Below are 16,840 nucleotides of genomic sequence, written 5' to 3'. Positions count from 1 at the left end.
CAACAGTTTCCACTGACTTCAATAGGAAAACTGGGTGCTCGCCACTTTAGAATTAGGCCATTTAATTGGGTGCCTAACTCTGGATTTAGAGGCCTAATTCATTTGTTAATAAACTTGACCTAAATCTTTAGCCATTTCCATCCCTCCTTCTCCCTTTAGGCCTGTCCAGGCTAGGGAAATACCAGCATTTTAAAATGGTGCCTAAGCATCTAGTGTAGACAGGAAATAAGACCTTTAAATATGTGTTAGCAGGTTGAGATCAACTCTAAGTTCACCTCCTAACCTACACAAGATAAATGATATTTAAAAGCAGTGTGAATGTTTTTAAAACACTATTTTCCTAATCTATTCTGGACCTTAGAGCTAAAGGTCAATGTCAGTGGCAAAGAGAAATAAATTTCTACCTCTCACTGTGGGCCATAACTCATATACCAGCTGGAGAAGGATGGGGCCACAGTGCACGCTGTGAATCATACTGATAGTGAGGGACAGTCTGAACTGTCATCACTCCTTAGAAGTGGTCACCCTTCCCACCGTACCACTGGGGGTGGTACAGGCTACACAGCGAAATGTAACCTTGTGCTATGGTTTTTAACTTGATTACGAAGAGAGATCAAGGTTAGGTTGGAGTTGGCTAATGCTCATTAGTTAACCCCAACTACTTTGCTACTATAGACAAAAGGCCCTAGGATATAAAGGTGTTATGTTAACATGCATTTTAGCTAGGTTCCCCCCTTGTCTTTACCCAGTTTTGCAAGTGTAAAAGGCAGAGTGTCTCGTCTAAACTAGACTTAGAACGATAGTTAGCATGTCAGGTAGGACATGCTTACATTTTTATCTTAAATCTCCAGACCAAGACCAAAAGTAAAATATGTTAACCTCAGTTTAACTAGTTCAGGTCAACCATGGAGGAATTTTAGGTTTGACCTCATCCTGTTAACTCTAGACAAAAGGAGTTAACCTGTGTATACATACACCAGGAGAAGGTTTAGCTAATTCTGACCTAATTTCAAACATCTTAGTTTTCCTCAAATTATTTCCTAATCTAAACAAACACTTAGCAGGAGGATAAGGTTTCAGTGCTTTAGATTTGCCAAGCCTACCCCAATTCCCTGATTCAGAAGCCAGTTTATTGTCCTGGGTAGTTACCAGCATCTTCCTTCACCTGATCCTCTCCTCCCCTAGAATCACATTAGCTCCCTCATTAAGCAATGAAAGCCCGTTCAATACTTGGATGAAAACCTCTGAAAACTCCTATATGCCACAGTAAGTGGTGTTAGATATTCATAAGGGAATTAAAAACCAGATGAGCTTCTGCAGCATTAGGAGGCAATGTGCTACCAAAGATGTCACACCAAAGTTGGATGTAAAACTAAAGTCCTAATCAATTGTGATCATAAGATCCCACAGCACTTTCTGCCACACTAAAAGCAATATTTCTCAGTGTACAAGTAAAATTCAAACTCAGTTACGCTTGCCTCCCTAAGTTCCCCCAGCAGTTTTGATGTAGACTTTATTCTCCAATTCCCGTTCTGAACTGTTGAGTAATACTGCTGCGCACTGTTACAGAAAATTCAAAGAATATCCACATTGACACCTGGTTGAACTAAATATTCAGGCAAAACAGAAGGCTACCACCATTTTGGGGGGAAATGAACAGTCTCGTGCATTATGGCCAACAGATCAAAGGCACCTAACTTTATGCTCTCAAGCAGTCTAACTGGAGAAAGGCCATTTCTATCCCTTGAAACATTCTGCAGTCTGCCCTTTTCCTCCCCTAATCACCATCAGCAATGGGTTTTAACATTATGTAGGCTTTGGCCCATTCCTAATTGGCATTAGAAGTGTGGCGGCCCCTCTGCTTCCTGTCTCTTTAAAGGCAACAGCAGAGATATTAATTACCTGCAACAAGCAGTGCCCTACCTACTATACTGGTACACTATCTGCTGTGCTGCTGCTCTAGCTTTGGTTACATTTTGGTACCAGAATTTCCTAGATTGAAGGGATTGAAACTGCAAAGGCAACAGAAAATGTGATCTAAATAAAGTGGAATATATGAAAACATATTGGTATTTACCAATAAGAAAACACTTTCTTCCACAGAAATACCAAGCGTAATTGTAAAGGAAGATATATTCACCACCCTTTAAGTGAGTATTTTTTAAAAGTAAGTCTCTTTCCAGTCTTTTGGTAAAATATATTTTTTAAAACTTTTGGAATGTGTTTAGTTTGGCCATTTGTCTCATTTCAATACTTTCTAGAAGTCTTAGAACATGTTTTTTAAGTTTATAGTAAAAAATCTGAAAATTAAATTTGTTTGCTCAACCATTTTTCAAGGGTAATGGTATAATTTTCTTCTAAACAGCAGAAGTATTTACATCACAGAAGTAAACCATTTGTCAAACCCTGTATTACTCAAAAACTGCTATGATTTCTACAATAGTATGTTAGCATTTAAAACTTTTTTGTTCTCCATTTTAAAAAGGGAAGTGTTATCCACATAATTTTAAGGAAACATAAATTTAACCGATCCTTAAATAAGGCTACAAATCTCCAAAACCAGTGATTTCTAATGAAAATCCTTACAACTTTAAGGAAAGCAGCATTACTGAACTGTTATAAAAAAAGGGAATTTGTGCTTCAAATCACAGGATAAAATTCATATTAGAAGGACCGGATGCTTGAATACGTGCCAAAATTACAAATATTTAACAGGAAACTATTTTTAAAAAGCTAGGGGCCCAAGAGTGTCCATGTTACAGCACGAATTAGTTTTGAAAATCATGTAATACAACCAACTAAGGTATTCAGGAACTCCAACTTTTAAATGTTAAATATTAAGAGACGTAAGTCCTCAGCATTATCTGCTATGTAAAGAGATTAAACTTAGATATTTGTATTATTTTTACCCATATACCCTCAAAAATCATATGTTTTTCTACTACTTATTTTATCCTTTGTCAAATGGAAAACACTGACTTTTTCATAATGACCTCCTCAAGGATACACCAGGAGTGTCACAATAATGGATAAGAGCATTAACTGTTGACAAATAAAAATGTTTATACAAAAAGGTGATTTGGATGGGTTTTCTACTTGTACAATTTTAAGTGGTTAGTAATTACATATTTTTGGTGCAATTTATATTTTTTTAATTTCTCCAAAGCAGCGGAAGATTTAAGGATGTACTTAGAATCCAAGCTACATTTCTTACTAGATATTTTAAAAAAAGTGTCAAACTCATTCTGTGGAGAGAAAGAGCATTTTTATTACACCAGGGGCCACATCATAACTACCTGTAATTCAAAGAATTACAACTGACATCACACCATTTAAAAAAATACATCACATTTGCAGGGTCTCTATTTTCTCATGTATGCATGCAGTAACTCTAGCATGTTCACATGCAGTAACTGAATCAGAAAATTAAAGATTTGTTTCAAATGCTGCCCTGCATATCTAGTTTATAATCTTGTCCCTACGTAATCATTGGTAGATTTCAGAGGTAGCATGTCATTGAGATGACTGAGGAGTTTAGACCTCTTCGAACTGTCATTTCAGGTTAAGACAGTGCTGTATTGCATTTGAAAGCTTATCACTGCAACTATAAGCTTGAAGCTTTTTTAAAATTATGGTTTCCATTCTGAAGACCCAATGTTTTATGGATGCCAGACAATTACATTTATTATCCTGAATCTGACCCACAGGCCAGAAGTTGTCTAACTGCTAATAATCTGTTAATTTAACAAATTTTACTTTAGCTTGATATTTTCAAAGTCACCTATTTAGAGGGACTGGGATTCAGATTCCCAGTTCCCATTAATTTTAATGGCATTCAGGTATTCCAACTTGAAAAGTAAGACTTATGTATTACAGAAAATAAACTCTTTCTGTAATTTAATATTAACAATCATAAATGCAGGGGTTTTTTTTAAATCACTCCTGGTAAGATCTCTTATTTGAATTTTACAAAACTGTTATAGGTAAAAAATTAAAATATTGAAAATTAAGGTCCTGATCATGCAAACACTTAACAGGTGATCGAACTTTACTCAAATGGCTAGATGCTTTGACTCAATGAGACTACTCGTGCTTGAAGTAAAGCATGTCCATAAGTGCTTGCAACATCAGGTGTTAAAACTGTACTTTTGATAAGCTTCTTAGTTGCATAACAACATCTGTCATTTCAAAACAAAACAGCTTCAATTTTAATATAAACATTTTAGAATTTCACTATAACAAAATTATGAACTCCTAAAACCACTCTCAGGCCCAAAATCACAAAAAATAGGAGCCTATACTTAAGCTCTTAAGGGTGGAATTTTCAAAAGCACCTAAGTGATTTAGATGCATAAATCCCACTGATTCAAACTACAAACAGTGATGGAGCAGCACAGCCTGGTTAAAGCATTTCCAGTTCAATAGGTAATGGTTGCAAATATCGTGTGGACTTATCAATTGTGTTCAGAGTTATTTTGTTCTCATTTTAAGGATGACAATGAGCCGAGACCCTCATCTTGACTTTTGCAGTACAGATGGGCATTATAAATATGAAGCATCTATGTAAAATCTGAAATTCTACTAAAGTATAAAATCCACTTTAGCAATTTATGACTAAAAATGGAAAGTGAAGAACTACCCACATGCAAATAAAAATCTAGTTTAAATTAAAATTAAGAAATCATTTCAATTAAAAACTTATGTTTATCTTGATAGACAATTACGTGTATTTCCAGATTCAAAAAATAACTGCTATTATCGTAAGTGTGCAACACATAAGAGGACAATATTTGTAAGTGTTATACTCAGACAATGTGTAAATTTCAGGAAGATTAACAGAAACTGGGTACATAGAGAGGATAAGAAGTAATTTAAGGCCATATGTAAAAAGCGTTGAACAGAGAAGGGACTGGAGTAACCTTTGAATTTACATGTAGTTCACAGGTATAAACACAAGTTTGGAAGGCTCAACCTAGTCCCTACTGAGTGTTAATCTACAGTATCATCAACAACACACGCACGTATCTGGCAATCCTTGGACAGAGTCTAGAAGGCAGAATAGCATTGATGCTGAAGGAAGGATTGAAGGTATCTAACCCGAGATGTGTTAGGGGACTAATCATAGCTAGAACTGGGCAGGTAGCAGACTCCCCCCCCCAAAGGACTAGCATTCATCTGTTAAATTAGAAAAGCCTAAATACCTTATCAGAAATAAATATATCCGAGCTCTCTAAATACTGCAAATCCTAGTTATAAGAACCCAAATAGTATATATTTTACACATTGATATTTATAGCTTTTAGGAACATGCAGAACTACTGTCTGCAGCAAATACCTACGTTTACAAACAGTGGAAAATTGTTGGAGAGAGTATTCAAAACTACCATATGCTGATAAAACAGCACTACTTCAGAATATGGCAGAAAAGTCATTTACAAGGACAACATTGCCATAACAACCATTCCCAATGGGAATCAGAGCTAAAAAGCCAAACTCTGTGTGCGCGCACACGCAATTTTTACTGACCAAAGTATTTTATACCAATTCATATATTCCACATAATTGTTAAGAATATTTCTTAACATGTAGTCAACACGCATAAAAAAAAATCTTCATGTCAAAAATCTCTTACCTGCAGAGACTGATGTTTTTTTCTTAATAAGTAGTAGAAGCCAAGCCAATCCTGTGGGCAACCAATTAAAACCAACTTTTAGACTGCAATAAAGAATAAATGGAGGCAAAAATCAATTCAGGCAACACAACAGCAGTAACGGTCCACAATGAACTGTATATTAAGGAAGTTCAGGTTTGAGACCACCACAAAACACTGCATCATATACCGACCACAAGACTAAGTGTACAAAAAATTTAAACACTTGTTAATCTTACACTTACATTTTGATAATTGCACTTGCTTAATTATACTTTGTTACCAAATATTAACTCATAAGTATGCCTTGGCAGAAGAATACATATAAATTAAAAGCCAGAAGACACTCATTACACAGAATTTAACATCTCAATTTTTTTTCTCCCTTTTCAGATCCCCATCAATGTATCTTTAGAAGGCAAGGGTCACACCCCTGACCCCCAAAACTCACAATGCAGAATCAAATCCTGATACTGAATAATAAAACCTTACCCAAACCATCTGTTACTATCAAGTCAATTGCTTTTTAATTCTGCACCTTCCTAGCCCCACCTAAGCAAAACAGTACCTTATGCTGCAGCTGATAAACACTTCTAGAAACTACACAGACCAACATCCTTCCAAGAAGCAGCAAAAAATTTTCAGCTAAGACACACGTCAAAGTCTCATCTTTGGAAAACACACATTTTCACATACGGTACTATGGGAACCCATGCCTTTTTGTTTGTAGTCTACAACCCTAATCTAACATGCAATGCAAGAGTCAGATGCCAGTCATTTTTTGTACTCAAGATTATTAAATTTCTATTCCAGGGATCACAAGAGTGAGCAAAAAAGCTATATGGTTTTACTGGAAATGTGTGTGTATGTCTGAAAAAAAATCACTTATTAACTATTCCATTACCTAATAGACCACCTCACACAATACTCTTGACTCTCTGGAAAGTACCTACAGAAAAATATATTAAGAAAAAAATGAGAAACATGTAATCAGAAAAAGTATGAATTAGTTGCCCTTTTCTCATGAAGTTGGACCACTGGGGGCATCTGCTGTAAACATTCAGTATTGACATGCATCCACAAACTCGTGTTAAATGTACTGCATATAATCCAGAAGAATTCACTATCAAAAGATTAAAACAAGCAGTCACATTCAAAAACCTTTCAGGAAACAGGACACCAACAGCAAAATTACAAGTGAGAAAAATATGAAAACTGAAGTCCCACAAATTACACTTTCGATTAAAATGACAAATATACTCATCTCCAAAACAAAGCCATGCTTTTTTATTTAAAAAAGGAGGACTCAAGACCAGACAACCCGAAATTAGGAATTTGCTATTTGCTCCAAAGAGTGGCCAGTTTCAAAAAGTAATTTCCAATACAAAAATACATGACATAACCTGAGGGACAGCTTTCACACAAATGTTTATCTATTTAAGTATGGATTTGGAATAGATCTTTCATGCAGAAGCAATGTTTTACCAAGAAATTCCAGATAATTCAGAACATTTCCGCTATACAGATCAAAAAGCATTCCAGTTGTGTACACTTATCTAGAAACCTAAAACTAATAAAAATAGGCTAAAGTAATACCGCACTAAAGATACATTATACTACAAAATACCACATTATAGTATGCAAAACCCAATAGCGTTCTTCAAATAGTCTACCACGTTTGAACTTTTCATTGTACCCATCCAGCATAATTAATTTACCATTAGCCAACATCATGATTTGTTTAGACAAATCTAAGTTATTTTCTAGATCTTGAATCAGAACATTTAAAAGAGCACATTTAAGAGCACTTTAAGTCACGTAGAGACATTATTTCATGTCAATTTGGTGCTCACAAGGGTGTTACCTACATACACAACCAAATGAAGTAAGAAGCGGGAACTGCTTTTCCATACAGACCTGACAATTGTGATCTGAATCACCCTCATAATTCTAGATTTACGCCTTTCTTGAAAAAATTCAATTCTGCCACATTCCCCATTGGTTTTGCACTGTAGACAAATATCTACTGGAGACTAGGATGAGACCCAATTTAGGTCACAAGTGAAAATAAGCCATGAGGTTCTCTAAAGGTGGGAAAAAATACACTGATCTACTTGCCTAACCCCAGCAGTGAGAGTTGGGAAAGGAAGCTTGAAGAGATACACAAGCCTAAAGGACACAAGATAATACAGCAAGAACCAAGATATTTTCTCCCACAGAGAAAGAGGAAAATTCAAAGAATAGATTCATGTTTCGCAGATTCCAACATCTCGTCCAACCTCCTGTGATTAACACAGAATCTAGATGCATTCTTCTTAGGACCCATTTTGAAGCACATTTTCCTATATTCTACAGCACCTAAGAAAAAGCTACAGTAGTTCTGAGTACATCAACAATCTGCAGTTATGATTAAAGTAACACCAGTTTACATAAACATCTTTCATTCAGTTACATTCCTTATGTTAGCGATAAGGGCATTTTACCCTATTTAAACTTCACTTTTGCCAACTCCTCCTCCCTACAGTCTTTCTAGGGAAAAAACTGATAGAAACACATATTATAATTTTTCCAGCACAGCTTTCTTTTTCATCATATTCACTTTGGAAAAGAGCAAAAGGCTTCTTGTAAAGCTAAGAGCAAAGAGGTAATCTCCAGGTCCTCTCACTGAAAGATGCCCACAACTGTTCCTGTCCACTATCAACAGTGGATAACCCAACTGTCTCTCTAAGAGAGGCTTTAATGATTAGTTGTATTTCCTATGATTGAGAAGTGAGCCTATTCAAACCAGAATGAATTAGAGCTAAGGCATGCCAAGATCCTCTGACACACACCAACCGGTGAAACAATGTGAACCACAAAGGAGAATTCGATTGCCACAAATGCTGTAGTCAGCTCACCAAGTAAGAAGTGTTGTGCTTACACCTTGTATCCAGCTGGCCTATGAGGGAACAAACATCACCATCACAACCTAATAGTGCCATTGCTTTTATTTCTGCCCCTTCCCAAAGGCATACAAGCTTCACGTCAATTTGTTGTCACGGTCACGGCAGAGCACTCCTTGCACGCACTGAGGGAGCCATCACCCACGAGCGCCCCGAGACGCGGGCACGCTAAAGGCGAGTCAGTATCCAGCTCACTCCTGTTTCCCATCCTCCGCTCCGAGGCCCCTGGAGCCAAAGCCCCGCGCCGGGACGGGGCTCACGCTCAACAGCCCAGCGCACAGACGGGCGGAAGCCGCCTGGCTGTCTGCGAGAAGAAAACACGGCTCCGCGGCCAGGGCACTCCACGCCCGCCCGAGCGCGCCGCCTACCCCGCGCAGAGGCCGCGCAACTCGCACGGGCCGCTCCGAGCCGCGCAGCTCAGCCGGGCCGTGAGCGGCGCCCGCACCTACGGCCCCGGGCGAAAACGGAGCGCTGCGAGCGCGGGCGGAGACACGGGCACCCTGAGGCCCGCGCCCCGGTCAGGAGCAGGAGCCGCCCAGGCCCTGGGGCCTCCTCAGCCCAGTCCCTGCCCCTCCCCCCTTTGTGCGGCTGGGAAGATACGTTCCGTGCCGGGCCCGGCCCAGCCCCCCGAGACAGGGCCCTGCCGCGCTGGGAAGGGGCCACTGAGGGGACGGAACGGAGCCGAGCCCGGCCCGGACGTTGCCGGTTCCTTACCGAGGAATCTGTATGGAAAAAGGGTTAGAAAGGAGCTAATCGCCGCCCGGGCCCCGCTCCCCGCGCGAGCCCAGCGCCACCGACCGAGCAGCGCCACAAAATGGCAGCCGCGGCTGAGGCGCCGCTGCGAGGGAGGGGGCGGGGCCTAGCAGGAGGGAGGGGTGGTGCTCTGGTGACGCGCCGTCGCGCGCTCCGCCTCTGCCCTGCTGCAGAGGGGGCGGGGCGGGGCGGGGCGGGGCGGGCCGCGCCGCCGGCCCCTCCTCGGCCGCGGGGACTGGCTGCAGCGCGCGGGGCGGGGCGGCGGCCGTGCGTAGCGCGCTTTGCTGCTGCTGCTGCCTCTGCCCCGCCCCCGGGCTGCCGCTCGCTCGCGCCTCGTGGCGGGCGCCCTAGCCCAGCCCCGCCCCCAGGGCGCCCCAGCCGCGCCTGGCGGAACTGCGCGCTGCGCGGAGCCTGGCGCCCCGAGCCGCCAGCCGCGCCCCCTTCCAGCCGCGCCGCCGTTTTCGACCGGGACACCCGCTGGAAAAGGGACCCTGGTGGCTCTGGTCAGCACCGCCGAGCGGGCCGTTGATTGTCCAGCTCCGGGCGCCCGCAGGGCTCACAGGAAGCAGCGACATGTTCCCCCTCTGGTTTCTATGTGTAGGGGCGGCCAGAAGACTCCACATGCTGCCCAAGCGCTGCCCCCACAGCTCCCATTGGTTGGGAACCACGGCCAATGGGAGCTGTGGGGGTGGCGCCTGCAGACCAGGCAGTGCGCAGAGCTGCCTGGCCACGCCTCTGCAAAGGAGCTGGAGGGGGGACATGCCGCGCTTCCAGGAGCTGCTTGAGGTAAGCGCTGCCTGGAGCCTGCACCCTTAAGCCTTCTAGTGCCTCTTCCCCAACCGTGATCCCCCTCCTGTCCTCTGAACCCCTCAGTCCTAGCCCGGAGCACCCTCCCAGACCCTGACCCCCTTATTTGAGGGGAATGGGCGTGCGGAGGGGTTGGGACAGGGAGGGATGCAGTGTGGGGGATGGGGGTGCAGCCCCATTCCCAGCACTCGGAGACGGGGATACACATACCTCCAACTCCTGGATGCCTGCGATGGGGCGACAGACCACGGTCTGCCACAGGACACGCGCCACAGCTCGAGCCTAGCCACAGGACACGCGCAAGAAGAAGAGGGCCAGCAGCAGCGGAGAGGCAAGCACCACGACCCCTCAACAGCTGCCTGCTAGGCGCGCTAGTTAGTCCCCTGCCCTGCCCCAGCCAATGGGAGCTGCGCCTGCAGGAGCGGGGCGGTGCAGCACGCAGACCCCCTGGCTGCCCCTACGATAGGAACTGTAAGGGGGACATGTCAGCTGCTTCCTGGGAGCTGTGCGACGTGGCGGCTAGCAGGGAGCCTGCCAGCCCCGCTGCATCGTGCCGCCAACCAGACAGTCAGTGGCGGGGTCAGCGGTGCTGACTGGGTGGTCTGGTCGAAAACCGGACACCTAGTTACCCTAGCCAATTGGGCCCCCCTCCTCCTATCCCAGCCCGCAGCCCCGCCCCCTGTCAGGCCAGAGGCAGGAGCTGTGGGTAGGTGAGCACTGAGCGTATTCCCCCTGGTGCTGGAACTAGGGGTGCTGGGGGTACTGCTGCACCCCCTGGCTTGAAGTGGTTTCAATTACACACTGGGTTTAGAGGGCGGTTCAATCTCAGCACCATCACTATAAAAATTGTTCTAGCACCCATCCCCTGTCCTGCCCCCTCCCTCCTGCCCAGAGCTGCCCCCCATCCCCTCTCCTGTCCCCTCCCTCCTGCCCAAAGCTGCCCTTCAGCCCTTCTCCTGCCCCCTCCCTCCCACGTAGAGCTGCCCCAAGCCCCTCTCCTTCTCCCTCCCTCCTGCATGGAGCTGCCCCTCTCCTGCCCTTTCCCTCCCTCCCTCCTGCATGGAGCTGCCCCCCCAGCCCCACTCCTGCCCCCTCCCTCCCATGCTGAGCTGCCCCCCATTTTACACATGGGTATAGTGAAACACACAGAGGGGAAGTGAATTGCTTACAGTCAAGAACAGGGGTAGGCAACCTATGGCACGCGTGCCGAAGGCGGCACGCGAGCTGATTTCCAGTGGCACTCACGCTGCCTGGGTTCTGGCCACCGGTCCAGGGGGCTCTGCATTCTAATTTAATTTTAAATGAAGCTTCTTAAACATTTTAAAAACCTTATTTACTTTACATACAACAATAGTTTAGTTATATATTATAGACTTATAGAAAGAGACCTTCTAAAAACGTTAAAATGTACCACTGGCCTGTGAAACCTGAAATTAGAGTGAACAAATGAAGACGCGGCACACCACTTCTGAAAGGTTGCCGACCCCTGGTCAAGCACAAAGTGAATCAAGTATCACTAGTTAGAGAACTGGAGAGTGCTGACTGCCCGTCTCCAACACTTACCAATAGACAATACTGTTTTAATAACAAACCTCATGTCGCAGCTATTACAATATTGGGCACTTAGGCAGAATTCTCTGGCATAATGCTGTAATTATGTGTACAGACAGCTGCAGCTGTCCACACTCACTCGCCTGAAACTCAGACTCAAAACTACAGTCACACGTATCAGCAGGGTTATTCATTCAAAACCAGTTTATCGACAAGATGACAACTTTAAGATAGCCACACGTTTAGTGCATTGAGTCATTTCTTTTCAATCATATTTATTTTCATGCTGCCTATTTTATGTGTTTGTTTCTTTGACATGTAAAGAGTCAAGGTTCCTGCCCTGAGCAGCTTACAATCTAGTGTATTTTTCCAATAAATATGTAGCTTATATTTAGTGTTTTTAAACTTTATTTAGCTTTTACAAAGCAACTTGATTAATCCTCACTCCCTGCTGGGAGGTAAGTAAGTAAAAATCATTTTATGATGTGGAAACTCAGACAATGCAAAGTTATGGAAGAAGCAAAGGTCACCTAGCGAGGAAGAGAACTCATTTCTCTGCCTTCGCAGCCTGTGCTCAGATGCTCGGTCTACTTCAGCTTCTCAAACCACTTAAAAAGGAACATTAACATCTCATATCTCAGTTAAACAGGAACGATTTAAAATACTTTGGTTACGGCAGGTTTGTCTTTATTAAACCAGTTGCAATAAAATAGGCAGTTCTAACTCACTGAAAACAATAAAGGCAGCAAAATAAAGTGCAGCAACTGTACATGGTTCCTGGTTCCTTTGTCGTCTTCAGTAAATAGCTGGTTTTCCCCCAGAGCTGTTTTTTTCTAGCCAGCCCAGTACATTATCTATAAGCAATCTAGGCTCTTCTCTGTTCCCCTCTCACCCTGACTCAGATTCATTCCTTCCCTATTTGAATGGGCCTTTTAGACAGCCAAAATTTCCCCTCTCTTTTAAATATATACACACTGCTCCTTTGCTCCCTGTACTTGTAAACAGACCTTCCTTTCTAGGGGCCCCTGAGCCCTTCTCCCCTCCACGCCACCCACCCCTCGTAGAGCTGCCCCCGCCCTGAGTCCCTTTTTGGCAAAACTGGGCATTTGTCCCATTTGCTCTTGCCAACTGATAATGGACAAATGCCCAGTTTTGCCAAAAAATTCAGGCCATCCGCGGCAGGGCTTAAAAAGGGGTCTCTCCAGGCCTAAACAGGATGTATGGTCACCCCAGACTATAGTAAGAGCTGCCTAGGGAGCCTGGGCAGCTGTGGGGAGCCCGGGCCCCTTCACCTGCCCTAAGCTAGGATCTGGGGTGCCTGAGAGCAGCCCCCGGCCTGTGTCCCTGCCCCCCAGGGCATGCCATCCAGGACAGATGGAGGGTCCAGGGCTCCCCACAGCAGCCCAGGCTCCCTGGGTAGCTCTTACCAGGGCTCAACTTCCAGCCAGGGCAGGAGGGAAGGCCATGGAGGGGAAGGGGAGGAGCAAGGGACGGGGGCCCATGCTGAGGGTGTGTGTGTGCAGGGGTCCAATGTTACTTGTGCCCTGGGCTCCAATAAATCTTAATCCGTCTCTGAGGGCAAGGAAAGTGTGCCTCAGCCCCTGCCACCCAGGGCTGGAGCATGTTCAGTGCAAATGGAAACTTCCATTTAGTTGCCAAATTCTAAAGTGGCTTTATGGAGCCTGTGTAATCCAAGATTTTCAAAGGCTCATAACTTGGCTAACATTGGGCAGATATTCATGGGAATAGACATCCCTAACACCAGGTCAACCCCCTGCCAAAATTCAAGTCCCTGCTCCCAAGTATGGAGGCATTTGAGCTTCTAGAGTAAATGGTTGTAACCTATTGCTATCCTAATCTAAAAAATGATTTGTGCGGAAATAACACTCTCCCCACCCCAGCCTGAGGCTGATACCCAACAAGGAAAATTTCAGCCCAAATAATTAAAGTTGGGCAAAGTTATAAGCAACTAGAAACAGGATATTATAATGGAAAGTGTCAGGAAACCTGAAGTATAGGTGTTACTCCCAGCACTGCATGCAAATACAGAGTAACTAATTCAAATCTGTTTAATCCCTCATTTATTTACCAACAAGGGAGTTAAGTATGGCTGTAGAATGTACAATGTAGAATGTACAATATTGTCATTTTACTTCAGTTATTTCAAATAATGCCTCACATTGGGGCGGTTGTTAGTATATTCCTGTTTTGTGAATTTAGGCAGCTCTACAGGGCCAACGCTGTAGCGGATTTTAAGATATGCAAAGTAATTTTATACATTCATACAGATATTTCAGAAGTTTCATGAATTAAGTCTTTAGTCATCTCTTTACCTGTTTATTCACATACTGTATGTGCTGTGTAGCACATTCCCTAACTGTAATATTCTTTGGTAAAGGTGCACAGCGATGGGGCATTGGTCACACACTGGCCTCTAAGGGGTTAATAGAGCCCTAGGGAGGCTGCGCAGGAGGCAGCCAATTAGAGAAGGGCTGAGTGGAGCAGCCAGTCAGGGCATGGCAGGCCCATAAAAGATCTCTTGGGAGAGCCCAGTCAATTATCTCCTGGAGCTTAAGGAGAGAGGATTGGGTGCCTGGCAGGAAGAAAAAAGTTAGCTCCCTTGACAGACCAGTGCTGCTAGCAGGGACCAGGGGAGCTCGAAAGAGCTCATTCTCAGCTGCTGGGATTTGCAGGCTGAGGCAAGAGTCAAGAGGGTGCTGGGGCTGCAGGGAAGTGGCCAGGCAATTGGCTGTAGTCCTGCCACTTCTCCAGTGGCGACAGTTGGATTGCAGCACTCACCCCAGATGAGGGAAGCAGATTGTGACACGGCTGGATGACCGTGTCCTGAAGAGGAGTGATGTGGGTCCAGGAGCAGAAGTGATGGGGGGCAAGGCACCACCAGGAGAAGGCATAATGACCTGCAGAGCTAATCCCCAAGGCAGTCAGCAGGAGGTGCCAGCATGGTGAGTGGAGCCCTGTTACACACACACACAGAGCAGCAATTCTTAAGCTTTTGTCTCATACAATTGTGTTGGATTCTGTCTCATGGTTTCTTTGTACCAGCCCATGCCTATTTGTTGCTTCAACCTATTGTCTCTCATGTAATACAAAGATTGTAAGCAACCAGTGGCAAGGACTGTGTCTGTGTGTGTATATAGCACAATGGAACTTGCATCCATGGCTGGAGCCCCAAAGTACTACTACGTAGTATGAATAAATAAAAACAGATGACCCCCTTATGAGAGGGTCAATTTCCTGGGTACACACTCTTAATGCTGTTTAATTGCAGCTTAGTTTTCTCTTCAAATATTATTCTTGTATGAAATACAACTGTTAACTCTGAAGCAGTTTTGCAACTAGAATGAAACAAATGTCAACTGAAATTTAAAACTATGATGATTTTTAATAACCTGTAACGAAGTTTGACCAATTTTCTTCAAACACTGCAAAAAAATTCTTCCTTGCCGTTGTAGAGAGTCCAGCAATTTTCAGGACAAATTAATTTTCTAAGACAAAGTGGAGATAGATGGCTAAAAAGCATAAAATAGGGCTTTTACAGTGGAAGCTGGTGGCAAATTACAGTAAAACAAAGATGATAGCTAGTTCTTTGAGAAGGAAGAACTTAACAGAAAACCACTGAGTTGCTCATGGACCAAAAGATTTGGCTGGTGTGGGTGGGGAGATGATTGACACTTGTTACTGAAAGAATCAGCTGCGAACAAAGTTAAAATTACAAGCAGTGTGTTCTTGAAAAGCCATCTTCCTCCTGAAGTTCTGAAGATACTTTTATGCCGATCAAGTCACCTCTCAGTCTTCCCTTTGATAAGCTAAACAGATCATGCTCTTCAAGTCTTTCCCCTTATAAATTTTCTGCATTTCATAGCCATCACTATAAATGTGAAGTTATCTGCTTCCCCCTTTTTCACTTGTATATTGCTTTTATTTCTAATTGCTGCCTTCTCTTCACCACAGAACCAGGCTGGGCTTTTAACCAAACCTGTCCTGTTCCCTGATTGTGGAATAGTAGCTTTTTGGCCATTACCTACACTCTTCTTCAAGGGTTCCCACTTTCATTCACATTTCCAATCATACCAATTATACTCAATTTTCATCAGTGTTGGGAAATTAACCCTTTTGAAGCACCAAGTACATAACTTGCTTGGACTGTATTTTATTTTGGCCATGATCACTGCTCCCGAGGCACCCATCACCTTCCAGTCCAGTGATGAATTCATGTTTATCAGGCATAATGATGTCCAAAATAGTTACCTCACATCAGGAGCAATAATTTTGTTAAATTGCCATCTATAATTTTTAGAAACCCTCATGATTTACTACTAGCTGCAAGGGAGCTTTAAGCATTCATCTCCCAAACTGAAGTCCACACATTATAGACAAGTGCTTATGGAATAACTCACCCTGTTCTCTGGTTTGATTCAGTGATCAGTAACAGACCCCTGCCAGCACCCCCCATCTGGGCTTTGTTAATTAGGACATTGATCCATATGCGTTCAAGAGTCTGTAGTTCTGAGTTATCAGGAACTCTGAAACAGGTAATGGTGTCTAATGTAGAGTGCCATGCTCCCTACCTTTCCTAGACAGGATACAACTAGTGATTTTAGCATTATGCAAATCATCCCTCTAGATTTCAGTAATGCCAATTACATCAGATTTCTAATTCTTCTTACTTGGTACTCAGACCCCTTAGCACTATAAGCAATTGAAATTTTTTTTTTTTTTTTACATTGAACCAATGTGACAATTTGTTCACAATATGCGGAATTTGAGCGTGTACCTTCTTAGCTCTGTGTAAGTTCCAAAGCTTGTCTCTCTCAAACAAAAGTTGGTCCAATAAAAGATAGTGCTTTACCAACCTTGTCTCACTAATATCCTGGGACCAACATGGCTACAACAATACTGCACACTATTATTTAACACTTTGAAATATAAATCCATGAATGGAGGGTCTCTTGTTGCCCAAACCATTTCATGCAGTACTAAAGTCTCAGGCTTCTTACTTCAGATGTTACTCATGTTCAAGTCTTCAGGACTCTTTTCAAATGATCAAATCCATGAAGTATCAAGGATCCAAACCATTTAGTATTAAATCAGAGCAGCTATATTAAGGTTGAGGAGT

General features: G+C 43.5%; 2 protein-coding genes across 3 annotated transcripts in view; both read right to left on the bottom strand.

Annotated features, from left to right (window-relative positions):
* RBM12 (RNA binding motif protein 12) overlaps positions 1 to 9,387 on the bottom strand; it is a 40,679-nt gene extending 31,292 nt beyond the window's left edge. The window contains exon 1 of one of the 2 annotated variants that reach the window (XM_073310023.1): positions 9,307 to 9,387. The gene's annotated coding sequence lies outside the window, so the exon portion shown is untranslated. Of the gene's footprint in view, positions 1 to 5,632; positions 5,690 to 9,306 lie in introns of those variants that run through there. The other variant, XM_073310021.2, reaches the window with a different exon arrangement.
* CPNE1 (copine 1) overlaps positions 1 to 9,397 on the bottom strand; it is an 80,329-nt gene extending 70,932 nt beyond the window's left edge. The window contains exon 1 of the mRNA XM_073310028.1: positions 9,307 to 9,397. The gene's annotated coding sequence lies outside the window, so the exon portion shown is untranslated. The remainder of the gene's footprint in view (positions 1 to 9,306) is intronic.
* Positions 9,398 to 16,840: the final 7,443 nt, after the last annotated feature.

This window comes from Lepidochelys kempii, chromosome 13 (genome assembly GCF_965140285.1).
Source record: "Lepidochelys kempii isolate rLepKem1 chromosome 13, rLepKem1.hap1, whole genome shotgun sequence".
Taxonomy (NCBI): domain Eukaryota; kingdom Metazoa; phylum Chordata; order Testudines; family Cheloniidae; genus Lepidochelys; species Lepidochelys kempii.
This window is presented reverse-complemented; position numbering and strand designations above follow the sequence as displayed.